Source organism: Ovis canadensis, chromosome 3 (genome assembly GCF_042477335.2).
Source record: "Ovis canadensis isolate MfBH-ARS-UI-01 breed Bighorn chromosome 3, ARS-UI_OviCan_v2, whole genome shotgun sequence".
In the NCBI taxonomy this organism is placed as follows: Eukaryota; Metazoa; Chordata; class Mammalia; order Artiodactyla; family Bovidae; genus Ovis; species Ovis canadensis.
This window is the reverse complement of record NC_091247.1, coordinates 87,807,333-87,830,394: the sequence shown is the minus strand read 5'-3', so window position 1 is coordinate 87,830,394 and position 23,062 is coordinate 87,807,333. Positions and strand designations below refer to the sequence as shown.

Sequence of the window (23,062 nt, the reverse complement as noted above, 5' to 3'; positions counted from 1 at the left end):
CTTCACTCTTACTTTGCACGTTGTCCAGCGACAGGGCTTTGTGCTGCTAGGTGGTGTGGACCTCTGGCTCTTAACCTTGATGTGATACGTATGGGTCTAAAGAATGCCACGCTCAGCCCAGCCCGTGGTGGACACCAGTAGTCAGCCCGCTGTGCCTTGTGAATATTACATTTTTGCCAAGAGCAGCCTTCCAGAATGAGGTACTAGTTAATTCCAGTTGGGCATTTATTCATTAATAAGTCTGCTGAGCGCTAAATACTCTTTTGAGAGTATGCAACAGGAGAAAACTCGGCAACTATTACGTGGATCTCTTCCGTGAAGCCATGTGAACTGATTTTCTATGACATTCTGCTTTATACACCCAAAGATGATTTTTTTTTTTGCTCTAATCTGTAAAACTTTTGTAAGTTTATTAATCACTGAGTAGACGTTTTATGTTGTTAAATGGAGAACACTTCTAAGTGGAGTACTGTGGCTTGCTCTGTCTTTCCTCCTTTTCTTTTTTAAAGATAATATTAAAAGTTAAATCCTGTTCCGGCTCTTATCCTCTCTCTTTCAGGGTAGATTTCTGGATAGCTAGTGGTGGTGGCATCTGAAATAGCCATTGAGGAGGTGTGGGTGGTATCCATTTAGTAACCCGAGCTTTCGCCTGAAGAGCTTCTGCTTAACTCTTCTTTGCTGTTTCAATAGGTCTTTATTTGGTTTTCTTCCTGCTAGGTTGATGCATATTAGCTTAAGAACTTTTAAATTGTGGGGGTAGTAAGAAAACTTTGAATGCCTGAGGCCCTACACTTCTCTCTCAGAAGCAGCCAGAAGGTTTAGTGTGTATCTGTTAGCAGGAGAGTCTTCTAGAAGGTCCATTTGGTACCTCTCACACCCACCGCTTTGTGCTGTGGTTTGGCCCTCCTCCTTTCCTGATGAATCCATGCCATGACCCAGTGTAGCTGAATCTCATGTGCTCTGAAAGCCATTGGAAAGGCACGTGTTCCAGCATCTTCCCATTTGCCTCCACCTCCTCCCCAGTATGGCTGCACGCAGCTCCCTCTCTGGCTGTACATAACCCACCTCTGAAGAGAAGTCGGTGCCAAGGGTCGCATCCTCGGTGAGGACCCTTCCAATAATGGTGTCGGGGCTAGCAGACTGGCAGAAGAGTCTGTAGTAATGTTTGGGGGGCGGAGGGGGAAGCAGTGTTTGCCAGTACATAGAACTCATTTGACACTGTTGATTAGAAAGTGCTAAAAACATAAAAGAATCTTTTATGAAGTTGTATACTGGCTTAAGAAGATGTGTCCAGGATGATAAAATGTATCCGCAACATCAGCAACTGGCCCCTGGTCCAGTTACAGGTGTGACTTTGAGAGACAGGAAGTTGTGACAATTCCTTCTTTAAGGCTTAGCGTCTAGCGTGTGTGCCCGTGCATGTGTGTGCGCAGTTGCTGTGGCACAACGCGAAGAATACTTCGCATTGTATTATGGGCATGCTGAGAACAGCTTCCATGCTTGAAGCAAATTAAGTGTACTATCTTCTCTGTAGATCAGCAAACTGAAAATGACTTCTTAATAAATAAAGATGGTGCATTGTTTTATGACATTCAAAAAACAATTTTAATTAAAGTGCTTTGGCTTTTAAACTGCCTGGTTAATTGGGATAGCTATCTGGACAAGTGGAGCTCAGGAAAATGACTGACTTCCTTTCTTGGTGATTGGGACCAAAGTTTTACTATCCTTAAGGCAGTGTGGGCTGATTTATAGTAGATTATCACTAAACATAACTTCTGGCCTTACAAGGGAATTTTACATGTGATAGGAAAAGTAGAAATTTAGGGGGAGAATTGGAACACTGCGGGCAGCAGGGGAGGCGGGGTGGGGGGGAGCAGTGGGGGGGGGTGCGGGGAGGGAGGTGCGCAGAAAGGGAGAGATACAAGAAGCCAGAGGTGTGTTTTGTTGGAAAGAGATAAATCATTTCCAAAGACTGTGCTGGGAAAAGGTGCGCCCTTAGCAAGCAAGTTTATTGACTATCTCTTAAGGAAATTGTATTTGATGCTTTGGAAGGAGAAAGGAAAAAGACTCTCTGCCAATAGAGTTCTGGAAAACTTGAGGGAGATAAAGTATTTACATGCTTTAATAACATAAAACATGTCCAAAGGAAATATATAATTACAGCTGCATTTGGCACTGAAAATAGTCCATGTATTATATTTTCTAAACTGTGGGTGAATATGTGATCCTGTGCCTTTGCATCAGAAAAGTAGAAGGTGTCAAGGGTTGCAGAGAGAGAAACAGGAAGCATGACGGCCAGGAAGGAACTGGGAGCTTTATTTTTTCTTGTCCTATGCATAATGATCCCAACATTACTTTTTAAATTAATCTTAGTGTAATAAGCATTTAACTTCCCTTAGAGCCGTAGTAATTTGCATGTTATTACTGAAAGCCCACAGGTAAAGGAAAAGTAGACTCCTAAATTCATTCAGTACCTGACTATGATTTATTTTAAGATTATCTTGGACAAACACCCTTTGAGAACTCAGAAAATTAGGAGGTATGTTTGACACATACTTCCTAATATCTGTTGCCCTCAACGGTGTGGAGGCAAAGTAGCCGCTGGAAAATCAATATGGTGTTGACTTTCAGATTCCCCAGAGTTACCTTCACATATCCTTCAAAATGTATTCTCGTCCTCAGCCTCCACAATGTTATGCTGCTTCCTTTGTGAAGCCTTCCTGCTCTGCTGGGAAAAAAATAATGCCATCCTCCTGGTCCTCCCCCTGCCCACGGGTAGCACTTTCTTCTTGCCTTGTTATAGCACTTTTCACACTGTGCTAGAGTTCACATTTCAGTCTCCCGGCCTCGGTGTGATCCCCTTGAGTGCCAGGATAGTGTGTTATTCCAGAGCTTGGCACACAGGAAGAACTCAATGAGCATTTGTTGACTAAATCTCAATGCAAGGTCATCCAAGATATCCTACAAAAACTTTTCCATCTGAGTAGTTTGGTCTGTATTGTGGAAACTAAAATAGATGACACTTACCTGTAAAGAGAATCCTAGGGAGAAGTCTCATATTATTGGCAGAAGACAACTTGAGACCGTCTCATGTCCCCTCCTACCCCTTTTTCCCCAAATCATTCTTTTTCTAAATGTTTGTTTTTAATTAATTAATCTGGCTATGCTGGGTCTTAGTTGCAGTGTGTGGAATCTTTAGTTGAAGCATGCAAACTCTTAGTTGCCACATACAAGATCTAGTTCTCAGAGCAGGGATCAAACCTGCCCCACCCCACTTCCCCACTTTGGGAGTCTTAGCCACTGGACCACCAGAGAAGTCTCCCCCAAATCATTCTTAGAATTAATTTTTTTAGAGTTTGCTGCAATGGGTCAGTTTCAGCTCTATTTATTTTGGCAAATATTTAAAGGCAATTTTTATTTGTGGGGATTTTTCTTCTTGCCAGTTTATCATACAGGTGTCATCTTTCATTCACCAAGCCTTCATCCATTAGTAAGAATTATCCTTGTGGGTAGCTATTTATAAGGTCTTTACCAGCCAGTGATCTTGTGCCTGTAGCGGTGGAGATGCTGTGGCAATCAGCTGCTTGTAAACAACTGATAAACAAGTATGAATTAGTTCCAGGTGACCATATGAATAATCGGTGATGATGAAACAAACTTCTGGATTCTCAGCGAATCCAAGATTGGGTCTAAGACGAGAATGTTGACACATGAGGAGGGAGTTTAACAAACCGCACTGGATAGTCTGAGTGCTGTGCCAGTGAGTGACACAGCCTGTTTACTGCCCCCAGGTGATCTGCACGTGTCCTCAGGAATTTAACTGTACAGCTTCTTTGAGGAAGGAACAGGAGGGTTGGAAGTGTATGACTGTGAATAATAAAAACGACTCACAATGGTTTTCACAGGAAGTCCATAGGAATGCAATATAAGGAATTTAAAAAGCAAAATCCCATTTGGATTCACTCCAAGCCCTGTGACTTCAGAGATGGAGGAATTCTTGATGACTCATGGCTAGAGTCCCAACTTGTTATTGAGCAGTGTGGAGTTGTTTTTTCCTTCACAGTTAGCCATGAACCCATTGCTTGTTTGTTTGTTTGTTTTTCTGAAGGTCTGAAAGTGGTTTGCAAATTCAGACAGTGCAACTTGAGACACTTAAGGACACAACAGTAAATTACGATGTTTGGGTCATACATTTGGCGCTAAGCTTTTCAACTGGGAAAGGAAAGCAGTTTGGTCAAGATCAAGTATACAGGTTCCTAGACAACATAGAGCTATCCTGGATATAAGCTCAGGCACCCAGACCCTTTTATCACTGGTGAATGTGCCCAGGGAGGTCCATTGTCTTAGGCTAAGTTTAAGGGCAAGTTTAATTTTGATGTCACCGCTGTAGCGTGTCCCTTCAACTTTCCCGCCTTAAAGAGCCTCGTCTCGCAACCTGATGGTGATTGCTCACAGTGTGGGTGTCGTGCATTGGTGGCTTTCCAGTAACTCACTTTAGAGCCTTTTATTCTTCACCACTGGTTGTTAGACAGTGGTGGGAGGAGGGCAAGCTGGAACTGATTGCTAAGTGAAGTTATTAATATAATGCTTCGCTGGCAATGAAAGGTGAAGGCTCTAAGTGAGATAATTTTTGAGAGTCCATTTGATGTTCCTCTAACTCTTGAAAAATACTTTTTAACTTTCATGTGGCTTCATTACTGTTGAAAGTTTAGAAGTCGGCTCTCAGACCCTGGGGGCAAGCGTGTTCTCCTCAAGTGCCGTCTTGTCTTCGTCTTTATCAGCAGGGGGAGTATTTGGCTTAAATGGTGAAGGCTGCTCAACTTGCAGACGTGTGCCCCTCAAACCTGGGCTTCCTCAGTTTATTTGAGGTGATGGGTGAAGGTCCAGAGCTGTTCTTGCTGTTGGAACAGCATGTTTTATCCTGAGACTTTAATAAAATAAATGAATGGAGGCAGAGGACTGGGAAACACACTTGAAGGAGGGAAGGGCCCCTTAGGTCAGAAGCCAAGGTAAACAGTCCTTGTAACTGAAAAGGAGACTTCCTGGAAGCCAAGGACCAGCAGGAGAGGGTGTGAAGTGTGACCTGCAAGTACCGTTTCCAGCTGTATAGATAGCCGTGTTGCTCTGAGTCCAGAAAAGTACCTCACAGAGCTATGAGAAGCCGGTTTCTTGAACCAGACTCTTACTGGCTGTCTTGCCTACAGCCACACCCAGTGACAGCACTTGGTAGGGGGGAATTTCATGCTCATGCCAGAGAAAGCAAGCAGATGGGGCTCTCTGAAGAGTAAAGACTGACTCGTCAGTGCCCTAGGGAAGCCTTGCAGGGGAATCAGTGGACTGGCAGTGGGCAGTGGGCAGGCTGTACATATGCCTGTAATTTAGAGTTACTGGAAGCACAGACCCTCTCTTTTGTTCCAGTAGAAAACTCTCATTGCAGTGGACAGCTGTACACACATTGTAAATGACATGTGCACACACATCCATATACGCAATGCACAAACGTGTGAAAAAGTTCCTCCTGGGGTCAGTGTTCTTGTCTGGAGAGTCTGTCTCTTATGTCCATTTCTCTGTGATGAGAGCATTTTCTTCTAATTGGAGTGTTAAGTTCTGTTAATTCCAACAGAAACAACAACAAAAAAAATTCTGTGTGTGCCATTATTAATCTATATAGGTAAGCACATGTAGATTGTAAGCAACTTTATGTAAGCAACTTACATAAAGCTGTGGGCATCTTGCTCCTGCACCTTGTCTGCTGCAGTTAAGAAGGTCCTTGTCAGATCTGCGTTGGCTAATGTCCTACTCTGGCCATGTGTCAAAAAGGTTAGACCATCGAAAGGACTGATACAGAAATTCCCTAGAAATTTTCATGCTCAGAGATTCTTGGAGCTTAGTTACATGTGGGGAAAGGCCTTGCCTTGTAAAAAGAGACCCAAATCCCTTTAATGATCAAAAGTGTTACTTAAATTTCCTCTCTATAGTTGTATTTCTTGAACATCTTATTTCCCATAACTAAGTATTCGCCCTGAGGCCAAATACTAGGTACTCTGCCTTCTTTTTAAGAAAACTATTATAAAGGTAACATAACTTTACTAGCAGAGACATTACTTTGCCAACAAAGGTCCATCTAGTCAGGCTCTGGTTTTTCCAGTGGTCATGTATGGATGTGAGAGTTGGACTGTAAAGAAAGCTGAGCGCCGAAGAATTGATGCTTTTGAACTGTGGTGTTGGAGAAGACTCTTGAGAGTTCCTTGGACTGCAAGGAGATCCAACCAGTCCATTCTGAAGGAGATCAGCCCTGGGATTCTTTGGAAGGAATGATGCTAAAGCTGAAACTCCAGTACTTTGGCCACCTCATGCAAAGAGTTGACTCATTGGAAAAGACTCTGATGCTGGGAGGGATTGGGGGGCAGGAGGAGAAGGGGACCACAGAGGATGAGATGGCTGGATGGCATCACTGACTTGATGGATGTGAGTCTGAGTGAACTCCGGGAGTTGGTGATGGACAGGGAGGCCTGGCGTGCTGCGATTCATGGGGTCGCAAAGAGTCGGACACGACTGAGCAACTGAACTGAACTTTGCTAGACAGTCTGGAAAACAGAAGAGAAACAGTGACCCAAAATGCTCATATTCCAAGGGCAGTCAGTTTTGTGTTTTTATATATACATCTTGTATAGTCTTTCTCTACATGCATATATTTTTGTATCCTACACTGTATATCTTGCTTCTTTCCACTTAAAACTGTCTGGTCTCTCTCTGTCTCTGTCTCTCTCTCTCTATATATATATACATATATTTTATTCACATCTCATGTCTTCTTCCCACTTAAAGTTACACCAAATGCATCTTCCTGTGTTGCTGCATAGTCTCTATTGTGATGTCAGCAGATTAATCTAGGTGTACTGACTGCAACTTTCTACTTCACTTCCTCTCCTGAGGACAGTGTAAAAGGCAAGAAGTGAAAAATCATCATTCAAGGTGAATTTAGGGGAAAATTCTGTGTAGCCTTAATTTGTTTTCATGAGTGCCTGGGCTCTCCAAGCAGATGCCCATGATTGTCCCCTGTCCCCTTACTAAGTTTCTGACCACTTGTGTCTGGGATTTGTGGTGTGAGTTCTGTGGCCCTTCATTGTTCTGTCTTAGATCTTTGCTGCCACCAGAATTGTACTGACTCTGAGGACAGCGAAGCTCTGTAATGACTGTAGGGTTTGGGCAAATAACCAGCCCACTGGGTAGAGACATTTTAATTCTGTTGCTTTTTGGTACTGCATTATTGGATTACAAATGTTTACTTAGTATGAAAAATGGATAATTAACCATGCCCTGAATAGGGACTAGATATTTACTCCAAGATGAATTTGCAGCCTTTGTGCTTTGCATGCCTGTGACATATGCTCTTGTTACCGACGTTACCGATGATTCTAAGGATTTGAAATAGTTGCCCTCTTCTACCAGAGGACTAGGAGTTATCCAGCAAGGCACACATATAACACTTCAAAAAACCTGGATCATTTTTGCAATTAAGTTTGCTGAAGTTCTATCAGGGAAACACTTTTTTTTCTTGTATTATTATTGATGATATAATATTAAAAATGGTTTTTACAATTTAGATGCCGGTTTTACATTCAAAAGGTACAGATATTGTTTCAGATTCATTTCTGTAATTTTTAAAGTTAAAATACTGGTTCTCAGTTGTGCAAACTGAGCAGAATCAAATCACTGGGCTTCAGAGAGATTTTATATAAATTCTAAGTGCTGCTTAGATTATCAAAAGGAAGACCTAAATTGTATTACCTCTTTAATATTACAGTTTCTGAATCACAAATCTTTGAAAATTTGTGAATCATGCATGATACATACCAGTCAACATATTTCAGTCCAGAAAGCACTGGACATTTATCTTGCCTGACTTCTTGTCGGTTGGAGAGAGTACCTGTTCAGTCTTCTTTAAGCCATAGCATACAGCAAAGCAGTGTGTTTGCACAAATAGGTTTTAATAAACACTTTTTGTATGGGCATATTGATTTAAAATATAGAGTACACTTTGTATTGAAAAGGTAATTTGAAGGTGAAATCACATCAAATGTAATAGTTTAACCTTGGATATTTGTGGAATTTTAAGCTCTTTCATGAGACAAGTGTTTTGTTAAGGTTTTTTCAAAATTAAAGCACAAAGTTTAACAGATACTTACATTAAACAATAATAAGCAAGTAATTTGACATCTGCTACCACCACCAAAATATGTGTATTGAAACTGTGTCTCCAGGATGAATATAAAGAGGCATGGGAAGGCAGCCACTCTTTGGAAAAAAGTGTGACACGGGGGAGAGTGCCTGTAGCTCCTGTTGTAATCAATTTATAAAACTTTATTTGAAAGTGGGAATCAATAGATTGCCTCCAGTGCAGAACAGTTAATCATTAACCAGTTGATCTTTATTATGAACCCAAACTGCTTATATTTTCTTTTCAGAACCTTCCTAATAATGTGATTACGAATGTTTAAATCAATGGAGAATGAAACGGGCATGTATGTTTCTTGTCCCATGATAGAGAGTAAGCCTTTGTGTTCAGAGGAACGTTCCAGCAGCGGCTAAGTGCTAGCGCAGTGTCGCTGGGCTGTGTTTCCTTGCTCACAGAGCCCTGGAGCTTGGCCAGCTTGGGTGAGGGGGAGGAGGAAAGGTTTGGGTTTGAGAGCCCTGAGTTTATTTCTGGCTGTTGAGATGTGAGACTGTGGGAGCAGTCATAAATAGAGTTTGAGGGAGGTTCTCGCCAGGGTAAGTGCTGGATGGATTTGCTTATGGATGGGTCTGCTTTTCGCAGCTTCACGCTTTTACGTCTCAGAGTTGGTGCTTCCCAGGTGTGAAGCTCAGTGTCTGGGGCCCATTGGTATGGGTGTCTCAGAAGTCTTCCCCCAGTGGACCGATCACAGACACGCTGCTCCCTTTCTTTCTGCAGTTGTGGTGAAATAACTTCCCGACCTGTCGTGAGACTTTATTTTTTTAAAATAATGAACTCCAAGCATCCGCATATATAGCATTTGGGGCAGGAGTGGGGCGAGGTGTGTATGTGAGGCTTTCTGGCTCTGTGTGTATCTGGATATATATTACCGTGTACAGGGACACTCAGCGAGGGCAGGAGCTCTGAGCCCCTGAGCTCCCCGGAATCTCTGGTCTCTTTGTGATCACCGCTTCCCACTCAGGTTCTGAGTCCTTTTCCGCTGCTTCCCACCCATGTGGGTTCAGGAAGCCTCACATCCGTGCCTGCCCTGGGTCAGCCCCATCTTGCACACAGGTGCTCTCTGCTGTCACGAGCTTGGGGACACTGCCCAGCCCGCCCAACCACAGCCCTCCTCGTCTTGGGGCAACTCGCCTGCCTTCAGTGGTGGCACTGGCCCGGCTCCCAGTGCTGGCCCTGTCTCCCCGGCTCTGTTGCTTGCACGCCAGACCATGAATCACCCTGGACTTGGGGCATTTTACCCGCCTGAAGGGCTCATAGGCATTGCCAGGTCGCTTTAGGGTTGTGCTCTTCCACACTGCCCAGAGGAAATGACTTCTCAGGAGAAATGTAGATAATAAGTTCCTTAAGGAGAAACCATGTTTTATTAATGAGAGAGGCAGTATTGTATACTAGAGGGTGTCCTGGCTCTGAAGTCAATTCATTGTCCCACCCAGCGACTTGCCTGGTGCATTATCCTGGCCAAGCTACTTGACCTCTGTGTGCAGTTTCCATCTGTAAAATAGGATTGTTAGGAGAAATGACTTAAGTTGACTCATTTGTGTAAAGCACTTGAAGAGTGGCTTATACATAGTAAGTGCATGCTAAATGTAAATTGTCATTTTTTTTCTGAACACCGTGGTTTATACATAATAGGTGCTCATTAAAGACTTTGTTGAATAGTTGTAACATTCAGAAGATGGAAACATTATTTCCTCATCTCTTGCCTTGAAAGTAGTAATGTTTGGTTGCAACAAAACATTGTAGGCATGGAGACATTTATCCTGTGGTTGGGGATAGGGTAGCAGAATGTTCCAGATTCGTTATCAGTAACCGTGTGTCTGTGATTTGTTCATCAGACCTAACATACTCAGTATGGAAGAAGTTTGATTCCTGTTCACAGGCTCCCAAGGTAATTTTGAAAGGGCAAAACAGCTTAATCAGGTGATTTGTTTCCAGTGAGCATTGTTTTTGGAAGGTTTCAGGCTCCAGCACATGTGACAGCTATGTTGAAACAAGGCTCTGTTCGCTCTTTATGGGTTCACTCTACATTCTAACGTATGTTTGCTTTTGAGATGGAGATGGGTAGCAAGGTGCCCTTTCATTGAATAGGCTCTTGCTTCTTTGTAGCCCACCCAGTGCCTAGCTTGGGGCCTTGAAAGTGGCAGTTGCTCAGTAAATAATGTTTTTAGTTAATAAGTAAATCATGGGACATTCTTCTCTCCCTTAGACATCACATCAGTGCCTGGAAGGAGGTTTTGTTTATGATTTTGCCCTTAGGCAGTTGCTACCTGATAGGAGTGTTTCTGTCTTGCTGTTGGGGTATTGAATTGAGGGCTTTTCTCAGAGTTACTGCTCATCTACCATGAGAGAAATAAATGGTCTCCAAATAAAATCTTGATGAAATGGTGGGAAGAAGGGCACATCACTCATCTTTGATGAGGCATCTGGGCAGTACTCAGGATGAAGATCACAGCTCTAATAGAAAGAGGTAAGTCATTGTTTTTAAAGTTAAGAAAGTTGGTTTTAAAAGTTTATACTGATAATATTTGCTATGGTGAGAACTGAAGAATATATATCCTTGTGTTCTCTTAGTAGGGACAGCGATCACAAGGACAAGAGCTTTTGACCAGGACCTAGAGATTACAGTTTGGAAAAGATGATTTCAAAATACCAATCATACCCATAAAGGTGACAAGAACATAATCCTGAGTCCATTGTCAGTGGTTTATGAGTGCTTATTTTGTTCTAAAACTATTTATGGATTCAAAAAATGATTTATGCAACAGGATTGCAACAGCCCTTTTTCTTTATGAAGAAATTGGAAGAGCTTTAAACAAACATACACACATACTCATTCAAACCAAAACGCTTGCCCTGCCTTTTAAAAATGCCATTTCTGTTGTCTGTCATCATTTTTTAATCACGGTTCCCCCCCCACGACCACCATTTTTTTTTTAATGTATCATTGAATTCCAAAAACAATTTTTTTTAACTGTTGAATTCTCCCCTGGTACCTAACTTCAAAAAAATAAATTTATTCCAATGTAGATGCGTGTAGTATGGTTCTTGTATGGCAGGATTATTTCACAGGTGAATCATCTGGATTCATGGTTTTATAAAAAGAACAGGAGTATGTGATCGCCATGCCTCTGTCTCTCTCACCTATATTGAAGCGGCCCATTTAAAACCTGGTCTTTGTGAAAGGATGCGCTTCCCAGGGCTCGCTGTGTGGGACGCCTGACTGCTTCTGCTGCAGCTCCACCCTGTGCTCCTGTGTGGCCACCAGCCTGGCAGCACCGGGAGAGCCTACTGAGCAGAACTCTGAACTATTTTCCTGTGAAAGGTAGTACCTTCGTGGGGGGGGAAAGTCCAGGTTCCAGTTAGTTCCAGATGATTTACCACACAGAATGCGTGCTCTCTCACTAGTGTTTGGGTCTGAGTAAATAAAGGGAGTGTTCTGTGTTGAATCCTGGCTTGACCAGAAGAAATTGATCAGGGAATCTATTTTTTTCTTTTTCTTTTTTTTTAACTAAAAGCCATTGCTTAGAGTGAGATGCCTCTACATCAGGAAACCTTTTCACAGGTTTGTTTTTATCATCTTATCCACAGACTTAGTCTTTGCTGTCAGACTTTACTCATAGGGATTTATTAAAAACTGCTTGGTTTAAAAAAACAAAGCAAAAAAACAGGAAAAGGTAGACAGTTGGTTGAAGTAGTTGGTAGATTTTGACCACATAGGAGTGCGTTTTCCACAGAGCATATTATAGAGGCAGAACCCGGCTAACAAAAGCTGTTTATGACTTTGTCTATCACATGAATAGCAGCCCTCAGTGGGTTCTTCTTCACTTATTTCTCCTCCCCACTCTCCTCAGCACCGTATCTTATTTACCTCCCCTTTCAAATTCTGTTCCCGTCTGTCAGGTAGCTGATGAGCAGGCTGGCTCCTGTCCTGAGGAGGCTGAATGCCAACCCTGCACCCCCATCCTCCAGGAGAGAAAGTCACCCTGACCATGCTTGGGAGGGGTTAGGAGTTCCCGACTGGAGTGGGCTTATTTCCTCCATTCACATGCGATCGCGTTGGGCTCCCAGCGTCTCCTTCCTCCACAGCTCTGATTGTGCAGTGGAGCTTCTGTGCTTGGGGTTCTCACAGCACTGGGTGCCAGGCCTCCCAGTGCCCCCGACCCCCACCCTCCAGGCCTGGTGCGGGTGTTGTCGAGTCCCACCACTCTGCGGCCTGAGATGCAGAGGGCGCCCTCGATGGATGCGCATCCAGGAGCCTGGTTTCTCCTGGGGCTCTGCAGAAGTTGGGAAGCCTTTGAGAAGGCAGGGCTTGAGTTGAAATCCAAGGGGCCCAGAGATCACAAGAAAGACACCGAGTGACTCTGGGAGACACGGAGTTGGAGGCAGAGGAATCCGGTATTGCCAGAGGAGGGTTTGGCTTAGGGAGGTTAAGGAGGTTTGGTTGCCCTCTGAATGAAGATGGCATTCTATTTGTAGCCGAAAGTACATCAGACCTGGAAATGTCTGAGGCCAGAGAACCGTTGCTGTAGCAGGGCTCAGAATCACAGGCTGGGAAGGGCCCTTGGAAAAGCGTCTCTAGGCCAGCCCCTCATTTTACAGATTAAGGAACTGAGGCCCAGCTTCTTATGTTCTCTGACTGCATTTTACAGTTTCTGCTACTCCTGCCTCTTCCAAGCCCAGGGAGGTTGAGGGGCTTTTTCTTGCCCACTCTGGAAGGAGCTGTGGGACTCCTGTTGCCCCTCCCACCCCTTGACCTTGGTCTCAGGGTAATGGACACAGTGGCAGAGTCAGCCTCTGCTGAACAGTTCTCTCGCTGCCCGCCGCCCTGCCCCACCCCTACCCCCCATGCAGGAATCCCAGCCCTCCCTGTGGGGGTGTGAAGCCACTGGAATGTGGCACTCTGACCCCTGGCAGTGAGTGTCCTGGATGGACCTGGCCTGGGAAACAGGAAAGACTCAGGGGAGGGGTAGACTGCCCCTTGGCCTTGGGGTGGGACGGAGGGAAAGGAAGTGCTGGCCAACGTTGCCTCCCCGCGTAGACCCAGCCAGCTCCCCAGCACAGGCGAGCAGGTGGCTAGGGCACCATGTGGCAAACTGAGCCGGCAGGCTTCCTCAGTGCTGGGTCAGGGCTGCACTGCAGAGCACGTGGGGCCATGGGGAAGGGCTTGGAGGGGGAGAAAAGGGGAGCAGACCAGAATGCAGGGGAGACTCATAGGAGCTGGTGGACGCGAGGGTGGCAGATGGCAGGAAGGGATGTCCAGTCCCTGTTCAGACCAGGCACAGTCTCACTTTAGAAACCAAATACGTCAGAAGGTGGGAAAGACCCCTCTGAAGAGGCCGCTGCCTCATTTGAGACCCTGGAACTTTTTCACATGCTCTCCCTTCGCAAGACAGAGTTGGTAAATGGGCGGGGCAGGGGGTGGGGGTGGGGTGCTGTCCGTCCTGGTGTGAGATTGATTGGCACTTAGTTATCCCTTTCTGTTTTCTGTCAGTGATGGATGCGTGCACACACACACACCCCCGCGCCCCCCCCCCCCCCCCCCCGCCCCAGCCCCACAGCCCACTCCTTTGCACGCACTCTGGGCAGTTACCACCCTCAAAGAGATTTTCAGAAACTATGAGGTCAAGCCTCAGTGATGATGTCTACACCAGCTCCTTGACTGGCTCTGGGGTAAGGGCACCTCATATCCTCCACTTCCTCCCTATTAAAGCACCATGCGGGATGCACAGCAAGGGCTTGGAGATGCCCCATGTGGGCGCTTGTGAAACCAGGACCATTGTACTGTTGCCAGACTGCTCATGAGGTCTGCCAGAATGGCAAGCCAGTTTTCATGGGGGAGTGTTTGCAGTTAAATTCCATGCTCACAGGAAAGGAATAGAATCGAGAGGTGGCCGAGTGTGTCTGCAACACGCTTAAGAAGAGAACCCTCCTGACTGCCGACGTACCTGCAGGGGTTGGGTTTCCTCTGCAGCTGGAGTCTCTCCAGGCTGAGTCAGTTCATCTTCCCGTGCCCAGGGTTGTTCTGTGGTTCCACACATCCTGCTGAAGTGAGGGCACTCGTGTCTCCACAGAGTCCTGGGAGGAGTGGCCCTGAGGCTAAGTGGAGATGTGTTGGTTTTCAGACTCACTGGTCCTGCAAACCCCAGGGTATGTGGCACCTTTCCTCCACCTAATTGATACCAGAAGCCACCAAGCGAGGCCCATAGGGATGCTGCAGGCAGTGCAGCCCGTGAGCAGGCCAGTGCCTCACTACTCAAGGTGTGCCTCTTAGGACTTCTCTGAGAACCTAGCAGTCCTCTAAACTCGAAAGTTTAAAACAACAGAATTGTTAAAGAACATGTTAAGTGCTTGTATGTAAGTTCAAAGCTATGTATCTCTGTATATTCTAATCCTTTGAAAATTAGTGATCCTTATTAAATAGGTTATGGATTTGAGCAGAGCATCCTTTGGGAATGGTCGACATTTAAAGTTTTCCTTTATATCCTAATAACCATTGGTTCTTGAAAGGTATCTTGAACCTAATAAAATAGACAATAATTTTAAACCTTTCAGGTAGGAATTAAGGTAGATATATTTCCATATATTCCAAGAAATTATGAGTTTTATCATTTGAACTTGTTTTTGATGCTTCTTTTACTCTATAAAGACTAACTTTGAATAGAATAACATTACAGAATCGAGTCTCGCAAAACCCACCTACTTAATTGCATGTGGGAATACATGCTGTTGTAGTAGTATGTGGAAAAAGGATTGGGTGATTCATGTGGGTTTTATTTATGTTTTGTTTTGGTAGCAAATTAGTTATTCTCTAAATGTGTATGTTTATGCAGGCGTGTGTTTAAATTTGAAATGCAGAAAGAAATTTATCAACTTTTTTTTGACTTTGAAAGAAAGTTTCTTGGCAATATTTTAAAATACCAAAATAATACTTGGTTCCTCAGCCTCTGTAGTCATGAATTATTATAAAGCTTATTCTTTTGTACTTAAAACATTCCAGAAAGATATGAAGTATAAATGCATAAGGATTGAAGAACATAGTAAACCTGAATCTTACATACCCACAGAATATCTTTAAAGCTGCACTTCCTGCCCCTCACCCCCCACCCTCACACACAGGATATTGTTAATAGAGTAGTCCACTAGTCCAGGTTCCCATTCATTTTCACCATTTATCAAGTAAGGATTGGGATCCTACTCAGCACAGCATGAAGTGGCTCTAGAAATAAGGAAGACACAGTCCCCCACTCCTCCAGCAGCTCAGAATCCAGCTGCAAACACACAGCCGCAGTGTCTTTGGATAAGTGAAGTGGGTGGGAAAAAAATCAAGTTAACTTCAAGGAGAAGACATTTAAGCCACACACAGGAAGATGGTAGCAGATTTCATTAGTGTAAGAAAGCCCGTGCCACGCAGAGGGAATGGAAGCAGCGGAATACTGAGAATTGATTTAGTAAGTATTTATGGAGGACCTACTGTGCTAAGCCCTGTTCTAGGTATGGACGACAGAGCTATGACCAGGAGAGACAAAAATCTCTTTCAATCTGGAGCTTCTGGTAGAGAGAGACAAAACGAACAATATTACGAATAGTACGTAAGACATGTACTGTGCCAGAGGGATATGCAGTGTGTGCAGGAAAATAAAGCCGAGAAGGGGAACAGCTGTGCAGAGGTTTTCAGTTTGAATGGAGTGGTCATGGAACTTCTTGGCAAGTAGTTGAGTTTGATTGGAATCCTGAAGGGGTGGGAGAGTGAATGGGCACAGAAGGGGCAGGGGACGTTCTGGGTGGAGGGGACACAGGTCCCCAGGCCCTGAGGCTTCAGTGCTGGAGGTAAGAGGTGCTGGCCACTCAGTAGGGGGTAGGTTACTGGGAGGTTAGTTGGGGCCCAGGCACAGGCCCCATTTATCAGTGTGAGGGGTTAGGCTTGACTCTGGAATCAAGTGGGAGCCATTGAAGATGGTGGGGTAGTGTTGATGTCATCACCGAGACCCCCAGGGTATCAGAACTTGGCATCCATGAGGTGTCGAGGTTCGATTACTACACAGAAGAAACTCCAGTGTTGAGGGAAATATGCAAATGTATTTTTCAAACATGTTCTTAAAATTGCTTAGTTTTGGGTCTTGCGTGTATGGTCTATTTCACGTGAATCTTAGGGATAAAATCATTGCTGTATAAAACATAGACCTCCCAAGTGATTAATGTTCATTTCTTGACATACCCTAAGGCATGAGTCCTAACCCACCCTTCCCCAACCCCCCACATATACTGCTAAGCCTGTGGGATCTTAGTTCCCCAGTCTAACCCATGCTCTCTGCATTGGAAGTGCAGAGTCTTCACCACTGGACGACCAGGAAGCCCAAGAGTCCTGTTTTTCATTGCCCCCCTATCTACATTTGCTTCTAGGAGGAGAGTTCCAGGGTAAATTTCAAAGACTTGATGACCTTAAGAATCAGTGTATCAGAGAGGCGCTGTGTGGTGTGAGATTTCTTAATAGACCCCAGTTGTCACTCTGATTCTCATTTCTTTTTTTTGACCACACCTTACATCTTATGGGATCTTAGTTCCCCAATCATGGATTGAACCCAGGCCCCCACAGTGAAAGTGCCAAGCCCTAACCACTGGACCACCAGGGACTTCTCTGATTCTCATTACTAATTTCTAATACTTCTTCCCATATAAACATACAGTAGCAATGTGGATTTTAATATTTTCTTAAGAGAAAAGCGATCTGGACATACACATCAAATGTTCAGTTACAATGAAACTGGGCACATTTAAAAAAAAAGAAAATAAAAAAATGTTCATTGAATATTGCTGGCAAATTGCGTTTTGTTGCCAGGACCAGGTAGCTGGAGATCCACAGAGTGTGTAGGGATAAATAAGATCATACATGGAAACTTGCTAACAGAAAAGTTTAAAGGTTTGGGTGTGTGATATTCAGGGATGATATTTCGTTGTAGAATAGTATTGGGAGTTGGTGGTAAGGATCAGTTAGAAATAAAATTGTTGAAATCAAAGGTGGTCACTCTTTCACTTATCTTCTACTTGGTTTACTTTGAAGAAACACTAAGTTGAGGTTCACAGCAGTGCCCAAGTTGATTTATAAAGACATTTCTTTCAAAACAGTTGCTGACTGGTTTCACTAATTCATTATCCTGAAAGGATTCCTTAATGCTACTTACAGATCACTACACCTCTTAGAAATCATTACTTTCGCCTCAGGAGTATTGCTTTGTGTGGAGGCATTATTACTTTCGCAAGGAAACCCTTGTTTCCTGGATAATAGAATAGTTGAGATCACATTCATACTGTCAGGTTTCGATGTTTCCAAAGGCACCAGCAATGCCATCGTCTTGGCTGAGAATGTGTTGGAGGCTCTGCTGGCCCCTCGAGTAATGACCATCAGCCGTGGACCATCATATTCACTTGAGATGGGCTGCTCCATTGTGACATGAAAGAATAACAGTGTCCTCCCTTTCTTTGGGGCTTCCCTTGTGGCTCAGCTGGTAAAGAATCTGCCTGCAATACGGGAGGCCTGGGTTCGATCCCTGGGTTGGGACGATCCCCTGGAGAAGGGAAAGGCTACCCACTCCAGTATTCTGGCCTGGAGAATTCCGTGGACTGTATAGCCCATGGGGTCGCAGAGTGGGACACGACTGAGGACTTTCACTTCCCTTTCTTTTCCGTGGTGCTCGAGTTCTCTGGACTCGGCCTGTCTGGCTCTTGCCCACCTCACTTCCCTGTTCTTCAGTTCCTCCTGTTGCCTGCTTGTGTGGGAATCTATGGAAAGCACCTAGGAAGGGCCGTGGCTTAGAAAATGTTCGCTGTTATCTCAAGATTTGACTGAAGGGGTGGGACATGTTGCGAAATGTGTTTCATTATCTGTTAATTGTTCAGCTAGTATAATGAAACATTTATAGCCCTCGGAGTGCTTATTTTCAGAATACCATGCTTGTTTTGTTGTTCTTGTTTGAATTCTGGTCACATTTCTTCTTTTCCCTGTTGTGCTTTATACTTTGGGGTGAGTACAGTCAGGTAAAAATGGCATTCTCATATCTAGTCTTCTGTTTGATTCTTGATCATTTGACTAACAGATTTTAGGTTGGAGCATACATTTATATTTATAAAGTGGTACTGTGTATTATTCATACAAGTACCTTTCTGACAAGAAGCATTAACTTTGTCACATTATCTAATTATGGTCATGATAGACAAAAGTGGTAGGAAGGGGGATAACAAGAATTTATTATTATTATTTTTTTTTTATCCAATGTTGGTTGAGGACTATTACATTCATTTACCCATTCAACACGACATAAATATTTATTGATATTTGGAAGTATAGGGTAATAAAATGTTGAGGCTGAAAGAAAACTTGAGTCAGTATTAATGTTTCACAGGAAATGTTTTCAGTGTTAATGTTTCAGCAGAAAAACTGGGATAAAAAGGTGTTTCTCAGCTATTTCTGAATAATTGTGTGTCTTTCCTACCACCAAACTTACTTTCCAAAAACATTTGGCACTTAAAGATTTCTATTGCTTTGCTGAAATTCAGGTCCTCCTGTTCCTGTTTATTCCTTCTGCAAATATTTATTTTGCTGAGCTACTATTTGCAAGCCCTGTGGTAGCCCAATGACAAAAAAGAACCTACTTTTTCTGGTGGAGATGAGATGAGCAATTTCATTATACTGCCATAAATGAAATAATTCTAATAGATATGTAATAGAACTCCTACAGAGGAGATAATTCTTGATTTAGTCCCTATAGAGCAGATGAAACCTGGAGAAAGTATTGAAGATTAAATAGGAGCTTTCAAAGCAGGTAGAGGGAAGCAGCTTTCTTAGCCAGAGAGAATGGCTTTGCAAAGCTGAGGGGTCCCGAACAGTATGGGTCCTTTGGGAGCATGCCTTTATAAAGTATTGCTGCAGTGAGTGGGGAAGAGTGGGAGAGATGAGGGTGAAGAGGCGGTCTGTGATCAAATCTAAACAAGGCTTTGTGTTCCGTGCCAGAGACTTGAGCGGCCAGATGTTGGACTTTATTTGGAAATTGCTGTTTTCTGACTCCACATCCTTAAGAAGTTTGATAGGGCAGTTCTTATAACACCCTTACTAGGTGTTATTTACACCAAAGCCCTTCTATAGGAAAATAATCATCTGGCTTAAAGGATGACTTTTAGAGAATTGAGATGAAGCGAGGAAATGTGAAAGAATTAAATACTTCTCCAAGATAATTTTTCCCTCAACGAAGATGTATTAATTTGTAAGTAACAGTGCATTTGATAACAGTACCAATATTCTTTAAAGCTGGTGAAACAAGGAAATCACATGTTTTAGTGGGCATTCATGCTCAGAGAAGCCTGTGTGGCTTAGTAGTGGCACGTGCCTGACCAGAAGGTCTAACACTGCACACGCATGGGCCGGTGGAGAAGGCCTGAAGTTTTCCTTTAAAAATACTGAGATTCAGTCTTAAAGTAGAAGAAATGTAGGGGGTTGAGTTCTACACCATCGGGTTCAGTCAGACTAATTGTAGCAAGGGAAGAGTTTCCATGAATAATGAAGTATCTTGTTTTGATTATTTAAAAAAATTTCAAAAATGTAACCATTTAATGTCTAACTTCCTGGTAAAACCACCTAAGAGAGACATATTGAAAACAATATTAATATATGTCCAAGTACCTACCTGAATGAGGTGACATGCATAGATGGGACTGTTAGTCATAAACCATTTATGAGATATCATAAGAATCTTTCTGAAGAATCAGTTTTTATTATGCTAATCATCCCTGTTGCTTTTATCTCTATTGCATTTTCTCGAGATATTATCTTTCTTGTTTCTTTTGATTTGCTTTATTGCTCTTTTTCTAATTTCAATTGAATTCAATTAAATTTCTTTTTTTTTTTTTACCTTATTTCCTGCGAAATTTCCCTTTAAACACTGCGTGTTTAACTGTGTCCCTTTTAACTGTGTCCCATCAGTATCAACCTGTGCCATTTCTATTGCTCTTCATTTTAAGTATTTGATGAATTTTCCTATAGTCTCTTCCCATTAAAAAACATTCTTATCATAAAAATTTCCAAATATATACAGAAGTTGAGGCAACTGTGTAGCGACACAGTGCTTTAGTAGTTATCAATTCAAGGCCAATCCTGTTTTAATCCTCTAGGACTAGATGTGCTGGAAAGGTCCTGCAAAGTGATATTTGTTATATTAAAAGCACCCTTGGCTTGCCTTACAATGCATAGTGATTGGTTTCCAAACCTTAAACTGGTCAGATAAATGGGAAATTATTTTAAATTTAAATTATGACCACCATAAGCGTGTGGTTTTCTGACACTGTCCAGTAGATTGAATTGTACAATTTCAACAAAGGTGCCAGAATCGAGGAAACACAAGGATGATGTCTAGAGGGATCTCATGGATTATCCATTACACTTCCATATTAGTGATGAATTGGAGCTGAGAGAACTAACTGCCTTGCTCAGAGTCACTCTAATGACAGAACTAAGGTGGTGATCCCCTCTCCATGAGGACAGAGCTCTGGGCTATCTGCTTTTCTGCTTTCAACTGAGGATAGACAGTCCCGGCTTTAGGCAGGATTGTGAAATAGAGTTATGTGCTGCAGCCCCGATCTCTCTTTTCCTCATCTTGTTTCATGAATTCCTTGTTTCTAGAGATACTGCTTATCTTCTCTTAAGTTCTTCTCTGTCCCCACCAGCTTCCTATTATCAAAAAGGAAATTATCCTTTCCTTGATCTTTTCCTCTGTCTCAGGATTCTTAGGAACATTTTATTCACATACTTGGTATGGTTTTGGTTAGAGTGGTGGGAAATTGTACTGTAAACTCCTCTTTCCTAGTGTTTTAAATTCTTAGTACCTTCCTTGTTCAGCTCTTGGTTTTTAATAGAATACCAGTAACTGTTGGAGGAACGAATGTTTGGAAGGAAGGATGGATGGATGAGTGACTGACTTTACATGGCTGTAGCTCCTCCGTGGTCATCATCTGATAGCTGTATTGCTGTGGTGTCTGACAAAAGTTACAGCAGTGGAACATTACTTTTCGTTCACAAATGTTTTACTATAAATTGATTTAGTCAATTGAATCAGCATTGTTTTTCAAAGACTTCCCTACTTGGACATAATATGAATCAGTGGTCATGTTTGCTTGTTACATATTTATAGAGTTTGTTTAAGAATCTTTCAAACTGGTTTAAGAATCTTTCCCCCAAAAATTGTGTGCATATTTTAATATTTCCATTGTTTTAGGTTCAGACTTTGTCCACTCTGGTACATAGCTACATATGCCTAACATAGTTTTATTCTGTGAAAATGCCTATAAAACAAATGTTTATAACGTGAGTCATTTCGGTTGATAACCATAATTTTGCCCTTCTGCTTTGCACCGATTGCAGCATGCAGAAGAGAGAGAGAGGGAAGCACCAGCTTTTGGAACATAACGCCGTAGGCTGGAAGGAGAGAGAATGAAAGCTCGCTATGTTAGATTCCTCCTTGAACAGAACAGAATGCCTGATAACAGCCAGCCAGGAGCGGGGGGAGTTAAGAGCAGCAATTTTACATTACAACAGAGTTTCTAGGCTGGCATGGAAAGAGATGCCCGTATTAGCTATTTGCATCTTACTGTAGCCACAAGGATATGTGAACAGCTGGAGAATTAATCTGATATATATTCCCGGCAGGCTCTCTTCTGCCAACAGAATTCCATTACTGTGAGCTTCTGAGTGTGTACTATGAATTTGTGTCTTGCTTTTTAATAGCTGCTGTAGCGTATTTCTGGTGAGTGGAATACTACATAATGGGGTGCAGTTGTATCTGGGTTTGGAGTAAACTGCGGCACCCTAAGCTCTTATGAGGTGGGAAAGGTAAGGCTCTGAGTTTGGGGATGCTTTGTGCCCTCAGGAAGTTAGACATTTCAGGTGAACACGCAGTACTTTGTCCAATATGTGCAGTCATACCTGAAACATTTTTTTCCATGTTAATGGAATTTCAGACTCCAGGAAGCAGATGGAAAGATATTTTGAAGAGTAGAGAAGTGGAATCTAGGTCCAGTTAGGCCAGGGTTGCCGTGGCTGGTTCCTGAGCATAGAGCGGATATAACCCCTGAGGCAGGCCACAGTCCATGGGGTCACAACAGAGTTGGACACAACTTAGCAACTAAACCACGACTGCTGCTTCCCAGATCTGCGGCTGATGAGTCTTCGCACATCTTCCAAGATTCCTCCTCTTTCACATCCTTTTCCCCTCCCCTACCCTGAGGATCACAGCTCCTTTCTCACTAGCCTCTGCACTTAGAATCTGTTATATCAACTGTGGGAAGAAGGAATTTCAGGCAGCATCAAGAATGTTGGAAAGTAGTCCATGAAGCAAAAACACCAAGTCCAGAATAAGACTGAGGGTGGCTGTTGGACGTACAGGTGTTTTAAGTGTTTCTGATTTGGCACCCCATGTACACTCTTAAATTTTTTTTTTTTTGTAAAATCACTCATTAGACTATAGAGAGCTGTTGGGGACAATAGGGATGGCAGGTCATGTAAAACCTGTGGAACTGCATACACAGAGGATAAATATAAACAATAAAAATCCAAATAAAGATCCAGACTCAATTAAGCCACCCTTTACATTTGCATCTGGGCTCTGGCAAACCATCTCTGCAGCCTCACACACTCCTGAGTTCAGGCTGCTTCCTCCAGGGGGTGAGGCCTCACAGATGCTTACTCTGAATGGAGACTGGTTTCATCAGAATTAAAGATCTAGGGGTAGTTTCTTCATCATGATTTTTAGACACAGAGGAGAATAGCTCTAGCTTTTTCATTTA

General features: G+C 43.2%; 1 protein-coding gene and 1 long non-coding RNA gene across 3 annotated transcripts in view; both read left to right on the top strand.

The window, feature by feature from the left end:
* CRIM1 (cysteine rich transmembrane BMP regulator 1) overlaps positions 1 to 23,062 on the top strand; it is a 210,430-nt gene that overhangs the window by 12,659 nt on the left and 174,709 nt on the right. The window lies entirely within an intron of this gene.
* LOC138435598 (uncharacterized) lies at positions 10,499 to 11,262 on the top strand. Its single transcript, XR_011255152.1, has 2 exons — positions 10,499 to 10,703; positions 10,808 to 11,262. It is a non-coding gene; the product is annotated as an uncharacterized lncRNA (long non-coding RNA).